This window comes from Patella vulgata, chromosome 3 (genome assembly GCF_932274485.2).
Source record: "Patella vulgata chromosome 3, xgPatVulg1.2, whole genome shotgun sequence".
Lineage (NCBI taxonomy): Eukaryota > Metazoa > Mollusca > Gastropoda > Patellidae > Patella > Patella vulgata.
In genome coordinates, this window is record NC_065881.2 from 27,134,056 (window position 1) to 27,151,978 (window position 17,923).

The 17,923-nt window shown below is 37.7% G+C and overlaps 1 protein-coding gene across 1 annotated transcript in view; it reads left to right on the top strand.

Annotated features, from left to right (window-relative positions):
• Window positions 1-3,406: 3,406 nt before the first annotated feature.
• LOC126816904 (prolactin-releasing peptide receptor) overlaps window positions 3,407-17,923 on the top strand; it is a 72,629-nt gene continuing 58,112 nt past the window's right edge. The window contains exon 1 of the mRNA XM_050543715.2: window positions 3,407-4,069. The gene's annotated coding sequence lies outside the window, so the exon portion shown is untranslated. The remainder of the gene's footprint in view (window positions 4,070-17,923) is intronic.

A 17,923-nucleotide genomic window follows, 5' to 3' on the forward strand; every position in this document is an offset into this window, starting at 1 on the left:
CATGAAACCGAAATGAATTGTCACGAACTGTTTAAATGTAACATAAAACATATTGCATTGGTTTTATTTTAGAGAAGTTACTTTTATTCGTCAGATTACGACACTTTCGAGGTTTAATCTAAAATGACCAAGCCACAGTTTTGATTTGGTTAAAAGGTGAAACATTGTTTTAATTAAAGGTGGTGGCTTTGTAAACTGGATGTCTTTCTAAATTTTACATTTTAGATCGCTCGGCTTCAACAAGAATTGAACCGGGATGAAATGGCCGTGACTCCTCAGTGAAGTCTGTAAGTAAAATATCGAAAAAGCCTTAGTGATTTTTCACATTTCAAGATGGTGGCATTTCCGGTTCGATCGATAGACTTCATATTTTGTGTACGTATCAGTAATGTCTTAGCTAGTACATTATTTTCTCCAAGGGGAGATAACTTAGAAAATTTCTAATGACATCGTTGAAGTTGGATCAAATAGATCTACTTATACATTCCTAATTTCATGAAAATCGTACTAATATTCAAGAAGTTGTCATGTTCGTTTTACTTCCGGGACGAGAGGTCAATGACGTAGTATTCGAACTTCGAAAATCGGAAATAGCAGATTTAAAGTAAATGTTTTAAGGTACTCAAACAAAAATGAATTAGTAAAATAGATCACAAAATCACACAGTTACAGCTATATAGATCAATTTTTTCATTAGTAAATTTTGGTGATTTCGGATTCGTAAAACGTTTTGAAAATATATTGATTCCAAAGCCACCACCCATTCTTGGAAGGAGGCTAATCAGAAATGTATTAATTTCGGGAAATAGGAGACGAATTCACGAAACGGCGGCCGATTTCGATTTTTTTTCAAGCCGTTGATGGGAATTTTTCACTCGTAAACAGCTTTGTCGGCACAAAAAATGTCAAAGGCGAAATTCGAAATTTTGAAATATTCAAATACCAAAATTTCGACCATGTGTCAGGCTATCCAGAAATGTATTAATTTAAGAAATACTAGACGAATTGTACAAACTACGGCCTATTGTGTTTATTTACAAGCCCGTTAATGAAGACTTTATTTTTTATCGTTTTCCATATTCAATTCAAAATGGTGACCATCAGTTGACCTAAATCAAAATTCTGCTTCGAACATTTTTTTAGGCATTCCTAAAGTAAAATATGTCACGTCACGTCACGTCACGCCTTGTCACATCAACATTAAAGTTACAGCATCAATTATTGAGTATAGTAACATCCAATACCTAATAAACTGCACAAACCTGTCATTTTGAACAATTAATAAAACCGGAAGTTTTTAATATTAATTGTTAGTAGACATCGGGGTCATCATACATACAAAGATCAAGGGTCATGGAAAGATTAGGAGGGAGAGAGAGAAATGGAGTGTAACGTCCACTCGACACAAACTAGGTCATTTCGGGACTAACATATGGTTTAATTTTTATTTCATTAATTCGCATGCGCGTAGGGGTCTTTAGCAGTGGGGGAAAACCGGAGGACCCGGAGAAAACCCACGAGGCTGGACAGGCGACCCTACTCCTTGTCACGTACAACCGGGGATTCGAAACCACGCCAGTTGACTCAATGACAGGTCTTATGATACAGCGCGCACGTGCTAACCATTCGGCCATCCAACACTAGATGGTGAAAAGTCGAACAAACTTCAAAGTGAAACCGGAAGTAAACAAAATCGAAATTCAAAAATCGGCTCCCTAAGGATTGTTGTCAATTGGAATATGTTCAATACAAAAAAAAGTTTCGACAATCGAAATTAAAATTGTGGCTGAATAACGATTTGAATATTTTTTTTATAAAATCCAATATGGCGGCCAAGCGGTTGAAAATGTTATGGAACAAGGTCTTTGAAAAAGAATGATAATATCTGGGGCTAACACTAGCATATATCATTTTATATCTATTTTTTCTTAAAAAGGAGAGAACTAATCATGTTCGGAGAAAATCGGAGATATGCCATCTTGAATTTCGAAAAAATGACAAAGAAACTTTCGCAAATCTTTGATACTAATATTAATCAAGCGAACCTCTGAATTTCTGATAACCGTCAGAAAGAGCCCATATGGGATTCATCCAAAGAATCTCAAAATGAAAACCCGAAGAAGATCCGTTGATAAATAACCGAGATATGGGCAATCTGGGATTATTTTTTGTCCCATCCATAAAACACTTCCTGTTCTGTTTGATTCACTAGGCGACTGGTTAATTGTGTCTGTTTCGAAAGGGAGGTCACTCTGCGATCATTTTAAAGATCGAAACAGAAATCGTAAGTGTATTTTATGTACTTTTTAAATGATTTTGAACTCCAGCAGTGACTAGGTTCGAAATAAATTGCATATTATGTTTGATAAATGTCCATACACTCGTGTGACCGTGTAGATATAATATGCTGTGTAGCGTATGCATGTGGTTGCCATGCTTGTTTACGTTGTCATTTTCTTCGCAAATAACCCTGGCCTGTCAGGCCTGTGTATGAAAATTAGTCTCTGTCTATTCATATCAGTATCAGCCCGACTTGTATATTTTTAAAAATATATCCCAGTCAGTTATTTACGGTCCATATGGAGTTCAATAAGTTGTAGTATTTTTATTCACTTGTTGGAAATCTTCGATTTTGACCAGTCTGATTATAACAGAATGACCATAGCAACCATTATTGTCAGACCAGCCTTTAAATGAAATTTACTTATTATCTTTCAAATACACCCACTAACTTTGTTTTTGTGTATTTCAGGTGTGTGTTTCAATAAGCCAATGGTTGAATTTCATTGTTGATGACATACAAGAAAAATTCACGAAGATTTCCTAGAATAGGCCTAAAGTTTTGAGGTGTAGAATTTTTGGCCAATGCAAACAGAGTCTAGCACCCAGAAAATATTTATTCGCAGTGAGTCGCCGGGAAATTTAGAGGACTGTTATACTCATTCGACGCCACTTTTCGACCAATCAGAATCCAAGAAATTTCCATTTTGGGCTACAATTTACATTTAATAAATAGACGCACGGAGGCCAACCATATCTACGTTGGCAGAATGTCTGTACAAGAAAAGAATTACTTACGAAAGCAAAAGTCTGAAAGCCTAATAATTTTAGTAATCAATTGGGTCAAAATAGACAGCGACGAAATTTCGAAAACTAACTTTTGAAACTGCGGCCGAGAAATTTAATTACCACTCTACACAAACTAGGTCATTTCGGGACTAGGATATGGTTCCATTCCATTTTATTTCAATAATTCGCTTGCGTGTAGGGGGTCTTTAGCAGTGGGAGGACCCGGAGAAACCCCTACCCCTTGTCATATATCCGCGGGGAATTGAACTCACGCCATTTGACTCAGGAATATACCTTATGATCTAAAGCGCGCACCTTAAACCATTCGGCCACCCAATCAACCTGGTTCACTCCGAAGGCACTCCGCATGGTCATTTTGTTTTCTGATCACAGAAAAGTCCTTACAGTTATTGATTTGAGTATGTCGAAAATATAATTGTTTAGAACACTCGCATAATTCATGATAATTTATTCGGAGTTGGAATAGTTTTTACTCGACCGCGATCTCCATAATCAGATATCCAATATCACCCTACAGATGGCATTGAGGCTACCAACTAAGCGTGGTAACAGTCCATTTTGCCTTTCCAGTAATTGATTTTGACAAAGCAGAACGTCTTACATCTACACTACACCATTAGAATTATATTGATCCTGGAAAGATGTGGAGATATCATATTTCTTTACATTGAAATTGTCTATTAATTATCGGAGTAGGTGTTATTGGAAGACTAATTATGTTGTTGTGTAGCTGGCAATAATACGGTCCAGTCTTCGTTGTTTTGCATTGAAGAGAAACGATCAATAGACGTCAGTGGTATAATGTAGGGGGCGCCGTAAGAACCGGGCGCGCGACGAGCAGTCTGCAGTGTTGAACGTTCGAGTAATAGAGCCCAAATCGTCTTGGCTATTACTTCTTTTTTTTTGCGCTATAACTGATGTTATAAGATAAACATGTTATATATGAATGTTTGCTCTAAAAGGAATAGTTCTTATTCAGGTAAGCCATTTTGCAGAAATTTTTGTTTCCTAAAAATCAATATTACCCCTGTTTTATTCCTTGTATCGTTTTCCAGAAATAATAAGACATAATTTATGCAAGATCGTTAAATAACAGATGGCATTGTATATCTTGTCGGATGTTTTTTTTTTGTCACTTAGAAATGTGGTAAACTAATGTAATTGCAGAAAGATTTTCAAATATTGAAATATATGCTTACCGCCAAGGTTATTTGTTACGAAAATGTTCTCACCAGATATCTGTATTATGAATAGACATGTAAGACTAAACAATTTCGACTATTATAATCACAACAAATATACGATTTATCGATAAGACTGTCGTAGTATTTCAAGTACAAACAACTGAAATGGGTATAACAAATTATAATTGAGTTTTTAAAGGCTTCCTTTTATCAATGATGTTATGAAGCATTACATGCGGTGACCTATTACTGAAGACAATTCGCGCATTAATATTATTTATTCTTATATATTATTACCTCTGCAAATATTTCATAATTAGTATTTTAACAAATTTAGTAAGAGTTTTTGAGAAGAAACAACTATGTTGATCGGATTTCTTTTATGACTAGAATAATTTATTTGAATGTTCTTTATATTATTGCAAAATGTAGAATGCTTGTTAGAAATTATTAGTTCCATTTAGCTTAGTTCCACTAACTTGCCCGTCTCCTTTATCCCGATTGGTGCAGGGATTTAAACCACACTTCTAATCCATTTCCCCATTGCGTTGATACTGTAATATTAAATTTCGAGACAGATGTGTGTTTTGTGATTTGCAATTTTGTTCCAGAGATATTAAACATATTTCTGTTATATCTGTATATTTTAAATATTATTATTATTGCTATAATTCCTCTGGCAATTAACAAAATAAGCGAAGCTTGATAAGTTATCTTTGTACACACGTAAGATTTGCTGGTCATGTTCCTTCGGGATTTTCCGGGGGGGGGGGGCGAATGGGTTAAAGTGTCCGCGTTGGATCAGAAGGGCTGTCATTGAGTCAGTTGGTGACGTTTTGATTCCCCGCTTGCACGTGACAAGGGGTGATGTCGCCTGTTCTCCGGATCCTCCGCGGAAGCGAATTATTGAGATATAACTGAACCATATGTTAGTCCCGAAATTTCCTGGTTAGTGTCGAGTGAACGTTAAACCCCTGCTCTCTCTCTCTCTCTCTTTCTCTCTTTCGGGAGTTTCCCTCTCTCTCTCTCTCTCTCTCTCTCTCGGGAGTTTCCATCGCGGTTTCCCCTTTTATTGTCATTGGTACAGGACAGGGGGCCTGGGGCAAGGACAGTGTCTAGTCGTGTGGATGGTACGCAAAACCAAGGTCCCGTTAACACATTGGAGGACATGTTAAATAACCTTAACAGTTGGAGTTCGGGTAAATTCCCTTTACAGCACACTAGTAATGATGACGTCTTGTCAACTCTGAACGGCTTTGTTTAGGTGGCTGAAGAAAATTTCTTCCTGACCTGCATCCAGGCCTAGCAACATCGTTGGCAAAAGTGTGTACAACTCGAAGGGGACTATGTAGAAAAATAAATGGAAACCATCGACTTTGTCCTTTTTTTTCACAGATAGGCGTAGAACCTTTCAGCCAGTCCCCGTAACTGGCCTGACGCATAGGTTGATCAATAGTCTGGAATTTAAACCAAGCCAAACAGTTCAGCATTTGAAACTTAGGACAAGACAGGCAATCGGTGAGGCTGGTGTCCCCCGCATCAATCCCAAAATAGATGGCATGTATTAATTAATTGCACATTTATCTATTTGTAAAGCCTCGATCAATCTTATTTATAAACAGCAGAGAATCGAGCTTAGTCAAGGTTTTGATGTAGTAAAACTATACACCAAGTTTCATCACTCTCACTGTATTGGTTTCAAAGCTGTCGAATTGTTCCAGTGATTGAACTGGAATATACAGGTCACAATTCTATGGAATACAATTACTGCTTATTACTGAACGACGTTTCGACTAGGCTTCTCTGGTCAACATCATTGTTTTATAATAACTAGAGAAGTTTAGTCGAACGTCGCTCAGTAATAAGCAATAATTGTATTCCATAGAATTGTGACCTGTATATTCAAAGCTGTCGTGTCCCAAAGCATCGACCAATGAAATGTTTATCTCTACTTTGCCTTAGCCAAAAAGGTTAATCATTGATCAAGATATTGATGTCAGGAAACTATACCTCAAGTTTCATCACACTCGCCCAGTTACAATCAATTTTTTCGTGTTACCAGGCATCAACCAATCAAATCGTTTATCTCTGCTTAGCCTCAGTGGAAAATACCCATCACCCATTCCAGTTAACACCTACGCCAAGTTTGAACATTCCAACATCTCGACCAAACAAATGGAAGTCTTTACTTAGCATTATCGAATTGATACTGATGTTTTGAAACTACACAACGCTCATTCAATTACAATAAAAGTTATCGTGCACTAATTGCTTATCAGTCGTATTAACCTGAACAGGAAATGGTCATTATCGAACTTAGTCAAGGTATTGATGTAACCACACACCAAGTTTCACCAATCTCACTTAATTAGAATCAAAGCCTTCCTGTCCCTAAGCATCGACCAATGAAATAAGCCGACAATTCAAACCATCCAGCTCAGTCAAGGTGTTCAACCAAAAAACAGCTACTGTAAGTTTGAAAATTCTGGCTTAAGAGTGACGGACGGACAGACTGGCGAACCCATTTTAATGGTCCCATGTTTTTTTCGAAAGGCGGGAGACAAAGATCAAAAGACAGATTTTGGTGATACTAAAGTTTAAAAAACCCTCTGATTCCCATGTAGCCATGTTTGTCACCCCTTTCATTTGATAAATATCTTTCTAAATATATGTTGTTCTATGGATTGCCGGTTTGAGATTAGGTGCACTTTATTGTTTGTCATTTGATTTAAAGATGTATTATGTAAGCGCTGGTCGTTCTTGCTATAATAATTCAAAAATAGAAAATGCAAAATGAATATATTGAAAATTTCATTCAAATTATTCAGAGCGAAGTTATCATCTTTTGAAGTTTTGACAAGATGTAGCATAGATTGGTTATTATGGTAACAACAGTACTTGTTATAATAACGTTTGAAGCCAAAATAAAGACCTGCAATATGCAGATTTAGCTCTTACATAATGCGTCTTTCATATAAATATCAAAAAATCATTTTACAAAAAATCTGGTAATCGTTTTGTGGGAGTTAAGAATTTTCCATGTGCAAATTTATTTTCCCCTTCTGAATCTGTCGCTTGAATGTATGACGGCTTGGTTAATTCCAGACCATGAACGTACCTTGTTGCTTTTATAAATATTTGTCTTTGAACGATATTTATTTTACAAATCTTATTCTATCATGTATCGGGGATCACGTGGCTAAGTGGGTAAGACGCTGGCTCCCTAGCCTGGAGGTGTTCGATCCCTGCATTGGCCGAGAAAGTTCATCCAGATTTTCCGGCGTGGTTCCCCCTTGTCAGTGATGCTGGATGGAGGGCCCGACAAGGACAGCTGTCTAGTCGTTCGGATGGGACGAAAACCCGAGGTCCCGTGTATACTTTGGCGTGCACGTAAAAGATCCCTTGACAGTTGGAATTCGATATAAGAGTAGGCCGTAGTGCCGCTATCCGGGCAAAATTTCCCGCGTAGCCCGTCTTCATTAGCAGAACAGTAGGAGTTAAACCCCATTTCATTTCATTTCATTTCATTTCTATCATGTATCAGCGGTGAAACTCGACATTAACACATACCAAAAAACCCCAATATACTTGGTAAAGAATTCATAATTTCAAATAACTAGATATTTTCAGACATAGAAGTAATATACAAGTCTATTATGGTTAAGAAGCAGACAACTCATTATTTCTGAAAACGCATGACAAACATTTAGAATATTATTGATAAACATTTTAAAAGATATTTTTGAACAATGTTTTCATTATAATTATAGATAAAACTGGCTATACAATTATGTTTGTGTTGGTACAATGTGCAAAATCGCTGACTTATTTTACTATATTGGGCTTGATGGCCTTGGTACACTAACTAAAATCGCGACTCCTATCAGCTTTTTGCGCTCGAGTGTATCTAATACACACATTGAGGTGTCTCGAAAGTGAGACTTGGCTTTACAATTTTGAATCTTCTAAAATGTATTTTGAAAGTGTATTGCAGAATTTGGTGACCTGGGGCTATTTCACTATTGATTGCATGACTAAATATTGTTGTTATGTCCCTTTAATGTGTTAAAACAAATTATGCTCGTATCAATTAGATTGACCTTAATACAAATTAACAATTGCAGAGAACCACCATTATTAGCAAGAAAATACTATAATGCCTGAAGTAGCAAGAATTAATACCCCTACTTGGTTCGGACCACAAAGAAGTTATTAAACAAGCACACACGATTTCCGACAGCTTTGTGGAAAGTTTGAGTATGTCTTTAAGTCGGATTAGATGCCCTTGCTATATTAAAGGTCCACTATGAATAATGAAACATATTCTGTCCACACTTCAATTGGACACCGAACCCAGAATACTTAGTTTAGGTTATTTGAAAGAAAAACATAATTAGTTACATTGAAGATAAGCGCAGTGATTAATCTCGTGCACGAGTTTAATTTGTCTGGACTGTAATATGGAAGTGAACAAGTTGTAGTATATACACAGTTCAAACTTTGTATTATTATAAACAACGTATGGAAATTTGCACACCCAATCTATGTGCAATTTCATCCCAATTTCCAGGCCATTCCTGTGTTTCTTGATTGTGACGTGAGAAGGAGTAGGACCGCCTGTCCAACCTCGTGAGTTTTCTCCGGGTCCTCCGGTTTCCTCCCACTGCTAAAGACCCCTACGCGCAAGCAAATTATTGAAATAAAATCGGACCATATGTTAGTCCTAAAATGGCCTAGTTTTTGTCGAATGGACGTTAAACCCCATTTCTCTCTCTCTCCCTTGATTGTGAAAACTGTCTTACTGTAATTTAAGCCTGGAGAGACATCATCGGAAGCGAATTTTTTAATCCTTTAGGAGTTCTCTTGATTCTAGTTAATCTTTTTTTTTTATCCCCGCCTATATCTTATTAAAAGTAATAAGAGTTGTAGATCTTAAATTTTATTTTTTTTTTGCTGTGGAACTGTGTGGTGTTTAGAACACAGTCGTATTTTGAAATTCCCGCGCAGACCGGATATTGCTGAAATTTCTGATGCACATCAAAATCTGAACTTCGGATAAGCTACATGTATATTGACAGATATGGCTAGCAGTTAGGAATGTTTACATTTCGAACCTTTCTGTTTTTAAATTTGATATTTGACCTAGATCTTTGGATAGTTGACGTGAATCGGGCCGAAAATTTGGGATAATCGAGGTCGATTTAAGAAGAAACAAATGGGAAGTAACAAAAATAATAATCAACCCTTGCTTATAATTTTAAAAAAAATGATTGTGTCCTCATGGATTAGTATAATTTCTTGTGATGTAAAGTATGGACATAAGGAAAACATAAAAATAATGATTAATAATAATATATACTGAGCGCCATGGAAAACGCATTACTTAGTTTTTCGTATAACAAAATAATCCTGTAAACATATCTTATTTATTTTGCTTCTTATTGTGAACAATATTCAAATGGGAACACATCAATAACAACACATTTGTACACTTATGGATGTTTAATCTGTAATCAATCTGTAATCAACGGCACAAAGTCAGAGGGGTCAAAACCAAAAGTACGACACAGATGTCAGTAGCGCGTGTGTCCTCCACGGACTCTTACGCACGCTGTGCAGCGACGTCGCATGGAATTTACCAATGTTTAAAAGATGGCCTCTTGGACAAGAGCAGCTTCTAAAGCAGCAATGGTGTGCATCTGTGGTCTACGATACAGACGGCGTCCAATCTCATCCCAGACATGTTCTATCGGTGCCATGTCCGGAGACATGGCTGGCCAGTCCAAGACATTGATGTTGTTAGCAGCCAGGTAGTCCATACTAAAACGGGCGGTATGCGGACGTGCATTATCCTGTTGGAAGTGCTGAAGTTGTGGGTGCAAGACATCATCACGGTAGGCTACAGCATTAACGCGACCCCTGCAAATGTGTAGGGCGGTCCGGTGATGAAATGTGAAGCCTCCCCACACCATTACACTTCCCCCACCACATCGATTCGTTTCGAAGACGCAGCAGTCTGCAAGATGTTTCCCAAGACGTCTCCACACACGTTGACGGCCATCAGCGTGATAAAGATGAAAGCGACTCTCATCACTGAAGAGCACACTTTGCCAGTATACTCTTCTCCATGTCTGGTGTCCTTGAGCCCATATCAAACGCCGCTGACGGTGATGATCCCTGAGGATAGCTCCAACATAAGGTCTCTTAGACGACGTCTTACGGTGTTGGCACTTACTGGTCCTTGTCTTCGGACGACTGCTGCACCTGTTCGAGTCGTTGGGCGGAATCTGTCACGCAGATCGAGTGACCCGGATGTAGCTGTCTTGAGCCTGGGCTGTAACGCGTTGTGGACCAGGACGTTGACGGTCACGTGTTGATCCAGCAACTCACACACGTTCCACCAACCTTACAATAGTGGACTGATGACAATTGAAGTGTCTGGCAATAGCACGCGTAGACATGCTAGCCCTGGACAATGTACATTCCCATGGCTTCATTCCGTTGATTTTCAGTAAGTCTCGGCATCTCTAGCTCGATTCCTTCACACGTCCAACAACAAATTACGACAGATTGACGTTTCACAGTTCATGTACTGCACATGAAGTTGAAAACATGCTTTTAAAGGGCTCACACACAATGCTGCACGTGAATATTGGGTTTTTCATGTGCATCTCGTGCAATTTTTATTTTTGCACACGGGCCGATATTTTTTGCGTTTGGGAGCATTGTGTGAAACAATAGTTCATAGTATTACATAATATTATACATACAAAACGACCTAGTAATAAAATATTTGGGGAAAAAAGTGATGCGTTTTCCATGGTGCTCAGTATAATTAATAATAATATGAATAAATTGGTACTTTCGCCTATGCAAATTAATATATTATAACTTATCACAGATAATAGTCCAGTCAATTTATGAAAAAAAGAGGGCCAACCCCCAAAAAATTGCAAGAAAAGGTTTTTTTGATGGTTTTTGGTAGCGTTGGGTGTACTGAATGACATCCTAAAAGTTTACCAAAATTGGAGTACGGGAAAGTCCCAAATTTTGAGGGTAAAGTTCGGGATTTGAACCATTTTCCTTTAAAAGGTACAACTTCAGACAAACAAAAAGTAGTCAATTATTAAGAGAAACACATGAAACTGACGCCATGCATTAGGTTGTCGTGCTCAAACTTTTATTAGGCATGGTTTTCATAGGTGTTCGTAACTCTGCACTTCTTCATCACTTACTGGCATATTTGGTATGTACATGTTCTGGGGTCCATACCCCGAATAACCTAATGACCTGAAAGACGAGTCAAGCAAGACACGAATAAAGATGCGCAAGAAATTATTTACCAATTTGTTCTTCATAGAATGAAGGGTTATGCCGTCTCTATGATTTCTAAGACACATGAGAGTGCTTTTCTTTAACTGGGCAACTTTTGCTAAAATAAGCGCCAATCTCAGTTTGCTGGGCTATACAACGTTAAAGTTTGCATCACATTTACTGTTATACATTCATAGGATCTTAAGGTAACGCCAGTAGCGGATCTAGAAGCGGTGAATAGGGTGGTAGCGGTTCCAAACCTAGGATGCCATCCATAATCCAACCCCACAATGAGCATAGATCGTATTGCCTATATATAGTTGTTTGTGGTTCGTTATCTTGACGGAAAGTAGTTTTATACAAGTTGACATAAAGTTCATGTCTTATTATGATTGGTAATATTTTTTGTGAACCATAGGGGTAGTGGCTATAACACTTGAGTAATCCGAAGGGGAGAAAATTTGGAAAATTTGAGTCAATATCATGGCTTTTGAGATCATTGCTGTGGTCAAATTCTTGTGAACGAGAGGATTAGAAATGGCAGTCAATCGGACAGAATCTCGAGATCTGCCTGTCAATTCCACCTGTTTTGTGAGAGTTGACAGAACAGTAGCACAGTCTGTCGCCCCACGCCCTACCGGTACTGCTAACAGGGCCGTTCACTATAACCGTAAATATATGATAGTGCTGGGATAGTATAAGACCACAGAGGAGTGGAGTAATAACAGATAGCAACATAAAATATATAACTGAGATTTTAATTATTTGGGACGGGGCCTGAAAAGTTTAGTCAATTACCTGGAATTTGAGTTCATTGATGAGAGCAAATTCTTATGATCCAGAGGATAAGAAATGGGACAGAATTTCGGGGCCAGACTATCAATTCTACCTATTTTGTGAGAGTTGACAGACCATTTCTACAGTCTGTTCCCCCACGACCCACTGACTAATGGTACTACTATCTGGGAGATTCACTATAACCGTAAATATGATAGTGACAAGATAGTATAAGACCATAAAGGAGTGGAAGAATGACATTATGGAATCGAGCGCCGTAGGCGTAAAAATCTTCAGATAGCGATAAGATAGTATAAGACCATAGAGGAGTAGAAGAAAGATGACAATGGAATCGAGCACCCTAGGTGATATGGACGTACAATAACTTAGTTTTTGATTATTTTGGACTGGGCTTGACGAGACTTTGTCTCACTGGGGCGGTTACTTGGTCCCACCCCCCCATCCCGGTTAAGATGTTTCGTTTACATTGGTTAGGCAAATGTCAGCCATTTCGGATTTTGCTAGATTTTACCGCTTTAAGGGAACAGTGAAGACCACAGGATATAACTTCAAATGCAAGAATGATCCCAAATATATGAATTTACACTTAGAGGGTCTTAAATCAAACGTTTAGGATTTTCTTGTACATTGATTTGACAAATGTCGGCTATCTTGGATTTTTTCATTTATTTTACCACTTTAAGGGACCAGATAACACTAGGCTACTTGCTATATCTTCAAATGAAAGAATGACACCAAGAGCATTAATATATCTATATGTTCATTATACATTAATACATTGTCTTAAAAAACAACCATGTAGATTTTTTGTCAGCCATCTTGGATTTAACTAGATTTTACCGGTTTAAGGGACCAGTGAACACCACATGATATATCTTAAAATGCAAGAATGACCCCCAAAAGATTAATTTACATGTTCATATTACAATTATTGGATTTTCTTCTACATTGATTTGACGAATGTCGGCCATCTTGGATTTTACTGATTTTTACCGCTTTAAGGGACCAGTTAGCACTACTGGCTATATCTTCAAATGAAAAAATGACCTCAAAAGCATTAATTTATGTGTCCATAATACATTTATAGGGTCTTAAACCAACAGTTTAGGGTTTTCTTGAACATTGATTAGGCAAATGTCGGCCATCTTGGATTTTACCACTTTCCCTTGCGCAAAATTTGGTAAACTTTTGGGATTTGATAAAGTACACCTAAATAAACGCAAAAATGTATAAAAATGTTTTCTTGCAATTTTTTGGGGGTAAAATCATAAATTGACTGGACTATAAACATAGTGCACACCGGCGATTTTCTACAGCACATTTTGGAGCGATTTTAATTGCCTCAATATCTCAAGCGTCACTGTGGTGGTAATACATAAAATTGCTTGTCCTGTGTGGGCGCATTATGTCCACCCGTCGGTCAACAATTGGCTTGTTAACACGATTTTCAATTCCGGTATGAAGCATTAATTTGTGTCACGAGAGGACGACGAACCCTGTCTTGGCGGTCGAAACCACACCACTCGAATCAATGATCTCAAGAGCACGCGTTAGACCAGTAATCAATTATAACTTAATTCTGAAAACCCTTATATAAATTCAGTCGAATTTATAAATAATCTTGGCTTTATACAAAGGCAACACATCCAAATAGTTTCTCTGATTAAATTGAGTGTTATATATTTCATTATACCATTCTTTTTATACAAATACTGAAAGGGATTGAGGAACAGGCATAGCCTATATGACCTCTCTCCTAAATACAAGAATGAATATGAATATATAAAAGAAATAGGTGAATAAACAAAACAATACAATGAACAATTGATCAACAATATTTTGCATACCTATACACATTAGCTACGCAGTTGTTCTTATTCGCATTTTGATTATGAATGATAATGATGTTACACTGATCTTAAAACCTTCTGCTGATGTAAAAGACAAGCCGTTTGATTAAAATACATTGTAAAAATAAATGTAAAATTACAGTGAAAAATATGTAATTTCTTTAACATAACGCTGTAAAAATACCACTGCATGTTTTTATACTATAAATTTACTGTATTAGTGCGGTAACATGGGATTACTGTAAACAAATTGGTAAGTTAACCATGAAGTGTAGTTTTACAAGTTAGAACTGTATTTTGCTACATGTAATCTGTATTGATACAGCTATGTTTGTTAACGTACATGTATATTGTATTAAAATTTTAACTTATGGGTAATTCTACTGTTCAAACATGTTTAAATACGGGATTTGTGTACAATTCACAGGAAACGTGTAATTGTACATCTCTTTAGAATTTTAACATTTATAAACCTTTTGAGGCTTCATTACTTTTCGTCTATAGTCCACTTATGTGTGTGTGTGTGCGTGTGTGGGGGGGTCTCGGTGGCTAAGTGGGTAAGACGCTGGCTCGCTAGCCGGGAAGTCGAGTGTTCGATACCTGCTTTGGCCGAGAAAGTTCATCCAGATTTTCCGGTGTGGTTCCCCCTTGCCAGTGATGCAGGCCGGACAAGGATAGCTGTCTAGTCGTTCGGATGAAACGTAACACCGAGGTTCCGTGTACACATTGCCGTGCACGTAAAAGATCCCTATTAAACGGTTAAAAGTAAATATATATATATTTTTATAGTTATAAGTATACTTAAAATACAGTGTGTGATTTGGAATATCACATGGTTTGTTGGCCACATGTAAGATTACATCAAACGTAAAGTAGAAATACAACCATATGTCATTTTACATTATGGGAGCTGTATACTAACAGAAATGCAGTAGTATTTTTACAACAAATTGTAAATTTACTGTCAAATAGTGTCCAAATCGGTTATTCCCCTTCGACCACATATCGAATTTTGTGCAAAATATTTACTGTTATGTCAGTCAGATTAGTCTTTTTTTTTTTTAGAGAAATAGGTTATTCAAAATCTGAATGCACCTAACAGGCGTATGGAGACAGTGCTATGCCATACATTGGGTTGTGTGGAACATTTCGCTTCGTGTCATGCCTCCCACTCTTTCCAGTGTAACAAGCAGAGCAGTAGGACGTTAAACCCCATTTTATTTAATTTCTTTCCATTATCGAATGAGGTTTTGCATGCTCGGCTGAAAGGTCCGCAAAACTTTATGTGTTCGCCAGGATTGAACCTAGGACTTCTTAGCCGGGTTGGGACAAACACATTCCCTTTAAAAATTTCACCTTTTCAAAGTAAATTTCAAGTAAATATACGCTTCAAATTGTATTTTTACCGTAAAATGACTGGCAGAAAGTTGCCAGTAAAATCACTGTTTTAACACTGACTTGTAAATGTACCCCTACATTGTAGATTTAGATTTACAAACACCACGTAAGATAACTTTGAGGTGAATTTAAAACCACAGTGTAAATTTAGAGTGAATGTAAAATTTACCCCACTTTCTATTTACAAGCACAATGTAAATTTACATCGAAGTTATTTTACACTCTCGGTAAATTTACATTATGTTTGTAAATCTTAATCTACCACTTTAGATGTAAATTTACAAGTCAGTGTTAAAATACAGTAATTTTACTGACAACTTTCTGCCAGTCAATTTACTGTAAAAATAAACAAATATTATTTACAGTGTACAGTTCTATTTCGTTTCGTTTTTATACTTTCGATGGCCTTCACTACATGAAGATCTGACCAGTTGTACTGGGAGGTCGCGTCAGGGATCATACGAGCGGCTTTTTTACACTATGACGTAAGACATTGATTAATCAATCAGCGTTGACATTTCTAGGGTTTCCCCCCAGTTCCGTGCAGAGCGCATCAAGAACTCGCCGTAAGAGACCATTTCATTGGCTAATTCCTCACATCAACTAGAACGCCTGTTATATATAACAATTCTTCCAGATCCTAGTGTTGTGAAGACAAGTAAAACGAAATTTTGAACTATAAAAAAAGAAACGAAATGGGATCTGTATCTTAATCAGATTGAAAGACAAGTGAACCTTTTAAAACTAAGTATGGTTGTTGCTAACACCGTAAAACAGATTATGTGTATTGATTAAATTGGGTGGTAGAAGACCTATATATATATATTGCGTGCATCAGAATGTAAGAAGCAATGAGAGACGAAGACCACTATGTGATATTAAAAATAAGGGGTTATGACTATATCCTTATCGTTTTTTTTAGTTTTAAATTTATTATAGGGGTCGAATTTTTAATATTTAGATCAAGGTTAATCCACTCTAATATCGTAGAAGGTATAAATGATTTAGAGAGAAAGTTGTTCGACAAAAGTAATCAGTTAAATTATTGCTGTTACCAGGATTATAAGGAGTTTGGGAAAAACTAAATTAAATTGTAGAGGTATGGAGGGTTAGCTAATTAATAATTTTGTACATTCTTGGCGATGTTGGTATTGTAGGGAAATATAGACAATGTGCATGCATTTAAAGGAGCTAAATCGCTAATATACTATTCAAAAAAAGTAGGGGATATTTGATTTTTAAGTGTTATTAAAGTCACCTAATGAAACTGACGAAGAAACAAATGACAAAATGAAATGAAGTTCACATTCATCGATTTATTCCAAATGATCGTTAGACTAAGTAAGGCACAGACTGACCATTATAAGGGTAAAATGATACCCGGGGTCAAACAGCAAAGTTACCACAGCATCACAACCAAGTCAGTAACGGGTAAATCCTCCTCTGTTTGCCAAACAAGCATTGATCCGACGTGGCATACTCCTAATGAGACGTCTAAGGTCATTTTGGTCCAGATTGTCCCATTCCTGTTGCAACGCAGCAGCAAGTTCTTGGCCATTGGCAGGACGTTGTTGACGTTGACGTAACCTCTGTCCAAGCATGTCCCAGACATGCTCGATGGGGGAGAGGTCGGGACTCAGTGCTGGCCAAGGTAATGTGGTGATGTTCTGTTGTTGGAGGTAACCTGTAACGATCCTGGCCCTGTGACATCTTGCGTTGTCATCCTGGAAGATGAAACGGCGGCCATGACGTCGTGCGAACGGCACAACATGGACTGCCAAGATGTTGTCCCGGTAGTACTGGCCTGTAACACGCCCTGCAACAACATGTAAAGCCGTTCTTCCAGCAACAGTGATGCCTCCCCACACCATAACAGAACCACCCCCAAATCGATCATGTCTGATGACGTTAACGTCTTGGAAGCGCTCGTTTCGACGACGCCACACCCTCCTACGTCTGTCCAAAAAATCAACAGTGAACCTTGACTCATCTAAAAACATCACATTGCTCCAGCGTCGATTATCCCAGTGTTGACGATCCCTACACCAACGACGTCTTGCCTGAATGTGATGATCTCTCAAACAAGGGATCACGCGAGGACGTCGGGCGCGAAGGTGACCCCTATGCAGTCGATTCCGAATCGTCTGGCCACTCACTCTCACACCAGTGTCTGTTTGAAGACGAGCGCTGATCTGATTTGCTGTGATGACACGATTTCTCAAGGCCAAGGTACGGATAAATCGATCCTGGGCTTGAGTTGTCGCCCTTGGTCGACCTGAGCGTGGTTTG